This window comes from Mastomys coucha, unplaced genomic scaffold (genome assembly GCF_008632895.1).
Source record: "Mastomys coucha isolate ucsf_1 unplaced genomic scaffold, UCSF_Mcou_1 pScaffold14, whole genome shotgun sequence".
In the NCBI taxonomy this organism is placed as follows: Eukaryota; Metazoa; Chordata; class Mammalia; order Rodentia; family Muridae; genus Mastomys; species Mastomys coucha.
Window position 1 is genome coordinate 16,297,558 of NW_022196896.1, and position 8,155 is coordinate 16,305,712.

At 36.9% G+C, this 8,155-nt stretch overlaps 1 non-coding gene across 1 annotated transcript; it reads left to right on the forward strand.

Annotated features, from left to right (window-relative positions):
* The first annotated feature begins 7,154 nt into the window (after positions 1-7,154).
* LOC116089647 lies at positions 7,155-7,287 on the forward strand. Its single transcript, XR_004118421.1, has one exon. It is a non-coding gene; the product is annotated as a small nucleolar RNA SNORA17 (small nucleolar RNA).
* The last annotated feature ends 868 nt before the right edge of the window (positions 7,288-8,155 follow it).

Sequence of the window (8,155 nt, forward strand, 5' to 3'; positions counted from 1 at the left end):
AGTGAATCTGAAGGGTGCTTCTGCCAATAGTTATAGCAGTTACACCAAACCAAAGTGACTGAGTTTGTACAAATGGTAACTAGTCCAGCCACACTCACTTCCCTGATCTGAACACCCAGCGAGGCTCACGGCCAGCGAGGCTCACGGCCAGGCTGAGTTTGCAGCATTGTGTTCTTTGCATTCTTTTTTTACTTTTATTAAAGGTTCAAAACCAAAGAAAAAAAATGCTAACAAATTCAGATAAATTGAAATTATGTAACTTTTCTCATCATCACACTGCAATAAAACTTTAAAAAAATGGTTACAATACTCTTCATTGTGAGTGTCAATGTGAGAACCCTCATTAGCATTTTACCATTAAAGGTAAATCAGTTTACTGCTTCATAAAAAACTATTAAAATATTCTTTTCCTATCCCTTAATGTGTAAGCAATATTTCAAATAATTAATATACAAGATGTGTATAACTGCATCTCAAAAGTTGTCTATAAATTACAAATTCACATACTAGTTAAAATTACTGTGAAATTAGGGGCTATCAAGATCACTCTAATTGACTCTTACTAGTCCCCTTGGGCAAATATTTTGCAGAAAGCAGATTAGTTTAAGTGTTAACTCTTACTTTTTCCTCTTTCATGATTTTGAATAGATCACACCAGTATCTCAAATACTGAAAATAAAATCTCCTGGAAGTTTTCAGTCATTTGTCTTTAACTTATGTGATAGAATATTGACACTCACTATTTTTTCTTTAATACACCACTAGCATTTCTAGGTTAACTCCTAACTATAAGTGAAATTTTAGAAAAAAGCATGTTTTAAAGCTATATGTAGGATGACTAAACTTATGATGCTGGCATAAACATTTTACTTTTCTTTTGGTACTTATCAGCATAAAACATACAAAATTTCAGTGTTTTCTTTTTAAAATGTTTATCTGTCAGTTTGAACCACTTAATTTAGTTTTTAATTCAAAAGAAAGAACCCAGAAATGAGAGCATTTCCAAGTTAGAATATTTCTGTAATCCAGACCGTTTGTTGCTGTTGTTGCTTGAAGGGAATAGAATTTTACCCCCTTTTTCTTGGCGATTATTAAGGTTGTAAAATTTGGGGCTGGAGGAGTGGTTCAGCTATGAAAAGCATTGGCTGTTCTTCCAGAGGGCTCAGATTTGATTCCCAGCACTCACATGACAGGTCACAACCATCTGTAATTCCAATTCCAGTGGATCTGTTGTCTTCTAGCCTCTGTAGGCATTTCATGAATATAGTGTACAGAGAAACATTGAAAGAAAATGTCTAAGTGCAAGTACATGTGCGCACGCAGACATACACACATGCACACATATTTTAATGTTATAAAGTTGTGCTGGAGTTCATAAACTTGTTGTATGTACCATTTTATGGCATCAATTTGTTTATTGGAAATACTTATTGTTTTAACTATTTTTGCACTCCTATGACCACAATACCTGAGTAAGCAGCTTACAAGGTGAACTGTTTATTCAGCTTCCAGTTTAGGATCGTTCTGTTCACTGTCCGTGGCCTCTACCTTTTGGGCAGAACATCATAGTAGCAGAAGAATTTGAAAGAGGAGAGATTTCCTCATGGAAAGCAGAAAGAAGAGAGTGATGCTTGAAAAACATGACCCCACTGAGTCTCTTTCTCAAGAGACACCTGCTTCCTGAAGTTTCCACAAATGCCCAATATAGCAGCACTTCCTAGAAATTATGAGAGCTATTATTGATTATATACTTGATAGGATCTAGAATCACCTGGAGGACAAGATTGTGAGCATACATGTGAAGAACTTTCTAGATTAGATTAACCTTTTAAGCATGAATGTTAGGACCCATGCTGAATATAAGAGACACTTTCCTGAGACAGTTCAATTAGAAAGAGGATTAGGGAAAAGCCTTTTGTCTTTTTGACAGCTTGCCTTCGTGTATTATCTCTAAGTTCCTCTACTTGGTTTTTTCCCCAGCCACTACCTATACTGCTGTTGTGATTCTCTGCTGATGTGAATCCACAATTTCTAGGATCTACAACGTGTATTGAAGATTAGTGGCTTTCCAGAAATTCTCCATGTCTTCAACACTGGAGTAGGACTATAGCTCCATGGGCTGAGCAGATATCGGGTTCTCAGTTTCTCTAGTGTGAGGATAGCCATTGTTGGACATCTCAGACTGTACCATGTAAGCCAAGTTAATAAATATTATATATAATTCATGTATAAATATAAAATCTATCTAATATACATGCATACATATTCATTTTATTGCTTTTGTTTCTCTAGCAAACTCTAATATAGAGGTCAAGTACTTAAAGCATAACACCTAATGTTAGAACATTCAGTAATTATTCATTGTTGACATGTAATCAATTAATAAAATTAAATAACTTCAAATTACATTCTTTATTAGAGACAGCTAGAATAAATATTCCCAAGATCTATATTAAATTCCTAAGGTGGTGGAACAATATAAATGACTGTCTAATTCTAATATAACCCTGTAATGTTTTCTTTGTTGTACTAAAAGAAAAATCCTGTGTGTAACATAAAGCCATCATCCACCATATCAGGACTGTTTGGGCATTATACCCCAGCATCCAATCCATTAAAATGCTATTTGACCCTGGCATTCCCCTACACTGGGGCATAGAACCTTCACAGGGCCAAGGGCCTCTCCTCCCACTAATGACCAACTAGGCCATCCTCTGCTATACATATGCTGCTGGAGCCATTAGTCCCACCATGTGTACTCTTTGAGGGTGGGTTGGTGAGCGGGGGTGGGTGGGAGGGAACAGGGTTTTATTTTATTTTTATTTTTATTTATTTTTTCAAAGGGGAAACTGGGAAAGGAGATATCATATGACATGTAAATAAAGAAAATATCTAATAAAACATATTTGCTTAAAAAAAAGAAAAAAGAAAAAAAGGAGAAAAAAATGCATGAACCCACTGATGCAGTTCAGAAAACTCATCTTTGAACTTCCATAAAAATGTGTAGCAGACATTTCAAATCATATGATTTTTAGTAACAATTAAGACCAAAATTTTATACTATATTTTCCCACATTAGAGAGGTAGTGACATAAGTTTTTTAAATATTGGTAGTAATCTTTTAGTACTATATTCAATATAGGCTAAATCCACATGAATTTTGTTTGAAAATGTAACCAATGCTGCCTATGTAACATCATATATATTGAAAATTTATTGACTTTTCTCAATGTTACCTTTCAAAGCAATCAGAAAAATAAATTTATAACTTCTATTGTTTGGTATCACATACATAAAATATTTTAATAGGAAAAAAAGTTATTTGACTTGAATATTTCCTCTGACATGTCTGTGTTCCATAGTTTCCTTTTTTTCAAGAACAATTTGACTGGGTTGAGTTTAACAAAAGCTGAGGTATAGTGTGATGAATACTTATAGCTCCACTTTGAATTTCACATTCAGGAAATAAAACATTGCACTTTATTGGCTGAACAAGAGTCAAAAGGGAAGCCCTGGACATTTACCAGTACTACCTCTTTCCCATCAGTACCCAATGTCATCATCTCTTTATGTGTCCTGGAATCTAGATTCCATACAAAGCTCTAGAGTGGCTGAAGAGAAATAGCTCTATTAACTAGTGTAATACTATTTATCACTGACGAGATTGATAAATATCAGGTATTCATGATGGCTTACTTGTATCCACTTCAAATGTATTTTGCAGCAATCATAAAATGGTGAATGTCAGATGGATGGTAGGTAGAAGATATATGATATATTAGATAGATAGATAGATAGATAGATTGATAGATTGATAGATTGATAGATTGATAGATAAGTAGACTGATAGAAAGAGAGGTAGGTAGATAATAGATAGATAAATGGATAGATAGAAAAATAGATAAATAGACAGGTATCATCTTCATGCTTTGTCACCTCTGTGTTCTTCAACAAATGTTTCAAGAGTTCATGACAATAGAAACTTTAGAGATGGTCATGAAATGAGTGAGTTTGGGGTCTTGTCATACTTTTCTGGGAGGATCTATTTTCTCTACAGCTCAGCAAGGATAACCAAGGTAAATAAGGTTTGTTGAATTAATAACATATTTTTCATTTAAAATGTAATCAAGTCAAATGCCTGCTACACATACCTAGTGAAGTATTTCAACTTTTATTTTCACCTCTGTGGCTCTTGTGCTCAGTACAAATAACCCTTGGTTCCTTTCATTAGAGCTACAGTTTGATCTATGTCAATCTACTGGCAAAACTTATGTGTTAGATATTCTCAGGACAGCAGAGAGAGAGCATACATTATTACAATCCTGATTTCATACACACGATTCTGCTGGACAGTCACTGAACCTGAAATTCAGTTGTCTGACATTATCAACTTTGGGTTACCGTGAAATTCTTAGCTGCATAATGATATTGAATAGTGGTTAGTCCTGTAAAAATTGTCACTATTTTCAAGAAGTATGCATTGAGAAATCATTTTAAATATTTATCTTCATATAATACCAAGTCTTTTGTGAAATGCTTATGTTATGTTCATAGAACATATAAAACTATTTGAATCATGACATCCCAGAGTTTACTATGTGAATAACTTAATCACATATCTATTTTTTAATGTGATTTCAACATATATTTTATACTTGAAACTATAGTCCTTAGAATATTCTTGGAAAATTAGGAGGAAATTACTGAAAGTAGCATACAAAAAGAAAAAGAAGAACAAACACATATTTTTATCAACCCATGACATGACATTGAATATGCAACCTCACTAGCTTATCCAATTATTATGGTTATAAAATTTAGTAGCATAAGCAAATATTCATTATACTCACACATCATGCTGTCAAAAATCCAATCACAGCACAATGATGATAGCTCACCTTTGATCCTTATTGTGTGGGACCCGAATGTGGAAGGTCAGAGCCTGGAAACTGGTACTGGAATGTCTGGCAATTGACACAGGCTAGTGGCTAAGTCCTTGACTGCTGTTGACAATTAACTTCTGCAATAAGTCCTGCATGTGTCCTAGGCTTCATGTCATTGTGACTGAAACTTAGGGGCAACTTCCAAAAGCTGGGAGAAACCAAGCAAAAGTTGATGTGTCTTAGAATTCCTTTACCACCAGGTTTGTACTTTCCCCTTGCCCAGGCAGTCATTGATTATTCAATTTAAGAATATAAAATAGGTACTGCTCTTAATACAGAACCAGAATGATTTAGGAAAAGAGGTTAGTATAGTTTTATGACAACTGTTTAGATTATAATTTGCCATTTCCATTCCATGCATAAAGGAAGTCTTAAGATAATGCGAGTATATCTAGTTAAACATGACCAGATGCCATAGATTTCCCTAATTGAGACTTCTATCCCCCAACCCTCTCAGTTATACCAGATTGTCTGGGCTATCACTGCATTGCAGTCTTGATGGGGTTTACTGCATATGGTAGTTGCTGCATGGGTTTCTTTACAACATTCTAGCATCATCCCTGACATGTTTGCACACATACTTTAATTATTGTGTCTTTTCATTTAAACACTACCAAATTATGTAGGCATGGTGCAGAAAGAGTGGAGAGTTCTACATCTTCATCTAGAGACTGCTAGAAGAATACTGACTTCCAGACAGCTAGGACTAGGGTATTAAAAACCTAAGCCCAAAGTGACACACCTACTCCAACAAGGCTCCACCTAGCCCAAAAAGCTACACCTCCAAATAGTGCCACTTGTTAGGCCATCACACATATACATACCATCACACCAACTACATTCAGAACATCAGAAAATTTATATTCTTAGGGTTAGACAATGTCAATGAGCAAACTTCACATGACTTCAAGGGTCTGTATGCAGACCCTAGAACAAGGTATACTCACATGAGATTAAGCTGTATAAAGCTGTGAGGCCAACCATGGTTGGAAACATCATTTGAATAATAGTAAGATGATGGGAAATCTGATGCAAACCCACTACTATTTACTATAACTGGGAAAAGCACAAAAGCATATTCCAAGTGCAATCCTCTGTTTGGTAGGAAAAGCAATCGTAGGACTGTAGAGGCTGTTCTAGCAAGGGATCACATCCAAAACGTAGGTCTGTGGACTCTGGCTGAAATGGAGATATGCCACATACCTTTAATCTCACTGGCTGCAATACAGGTATTTTTAAGGTAAAAATTAGTTTATAGAAAGAAGCAGCCATGTTTGAATGTGACATCAAATTGAGGGGCAGACAAGGTGATGAATCAAAGAAAGATTTGACAGAATGAGTCAGAGGTAGATAGAATATGCCCAGCTCTCAGGAGAACAGCACAGGAAAGAAGCTATTTAAGAGTAGTGCAGGGAAAAAGAGTGAGCCAGTTGGTCAGTCAGTTTATCAGTGAGTTGGAAGTTGAGTCAGTTGGGAGTCAGTATAGTGAATTCAGTATAGTGAGTGCACTATAGGGAGTGCAATGCAGTAGAGATGAGTTTGTTTGTGAGTTTGTGCAGTTCAGTATACATTAGCAGAGGCAGTAGAAGTCTGAGAATAAGAAGGAGCCAGAGGATTAGAACAAATTGCCAGAGTTAGTTTGAAGAGAAGGAGAGTAATTTAGTGAGAAGCTGAGAGAAGCCAGTTTGAATACATCAGCTTGGAGAGTAATTTCAGTAAGAACAGTTGAGTTGATCCAGCCATCCAGAGTTGAGGAAGAGGCAGAAAGAGTGAGGTTACTCAAAAGGCCTCCAAGAGAATGAATATATCTATAGACTAAAAGTTACTTTTACACATGACTCTTTTACATCTTGTTTTCTCACATGCTTTCAGAATTCTCACACAGCTTAATTCATGGATAGTGTTGCAACAATGTAGGTAAGCTATCTTTGTAAATATTGAACTAACTATGCATACCTGGAAAAATCCTGCTTGATAATAGTATATGTTCTTTGTATGTATGGCTGAAGTAGCGTGCTTTTTTTTTTTTTTTTTTTTTTTTTTTTTTTTTTTTTTTTTTTTTACAGTTTCGTGTCTTATTTGTAAATTATATTAGTCAGTCATTTTATCTCTAATACATTCTTTGGATTATGTTATAGCCTCATAGAATATGTTTCTCTTCTGAGATACAGTGTGGAGAATGTCTTCATCCTTGAATAAGAAGACCCTACAATTGCCTCTAGCTGTATTATAGGTATGGCTCCTGTGTGACAGTGTGTCAGTAAGTGGCAGAGAGGAGGCAGACTGTGTCTGTACACTCAGTATTCTGACCTAGTAACATCTGAATGATTAGTAGCCCAACACTCCCTGACAAAAGCAAACCTGAGACAATCAACCACCAGTTAGCACCATGAGGCCCAGACAGAGAGCTAGCCTGAAATGTCTACCAACCCAGCACTGTACAGACCATACCCAAGATAACTCCTGCCCAGTGCAATAGATCTCCTCAGAATACTCCTGATCTTATCCCAGACACTCAGAGACCCTGGTGCCACTAAGAGGAGTGGTAGAGAAATAGGAAGGAAGGAGAAACAGAAGAATGTGGGAACAATGGTGAGAGTTAGAACTTGGGACTCATAGGGAACAAGGAATAGCCTGATGTGAGTAATTGGTGAAGGGACAATGGTGGGTCCCTAGACTGTGCTGGCACTGAGGGCCATATCTGAGTCTGTAGCCCTATAGCAGCAGGGATGTGTTACCACCAAAGGTCAGACAGACATTACTGGTCTGGGATGCTGCCCAGGGACATGCTGATGTCTGAGGGCTGCGCAAAACTAACCCCATCCCTCACTCAGGATTCATGGGAGAGCTGGCTCTGAGAGACATGAGGAGAGATGATCCCAGCCATAGACAGCTGTTCAGGAGAGTGATTCTGCACATTTCAGAGTTGCAGGTGAGCTAGCACCAAGGATATGAGCATAATAGAGCTGGCTCTGCAGGGCATGGCATGGATGAGAGAGTGATCCCACTTCTCTGGCCCCTTGCCACCCATGGCAGTAGGGAGACCTGGCCCTAGGATCTCCGTCACATAACTCTACAACTAGATATCTTGAGAGGAGTCCCAGTGAGGTTCTAGTACTGATAGAGTAGCAGACCAACCAATGGCTCATTGCAATGAACATGTACAAAGAAGTGTGAACCAAAAGGTGTATTGTGGGACACACTGACACATG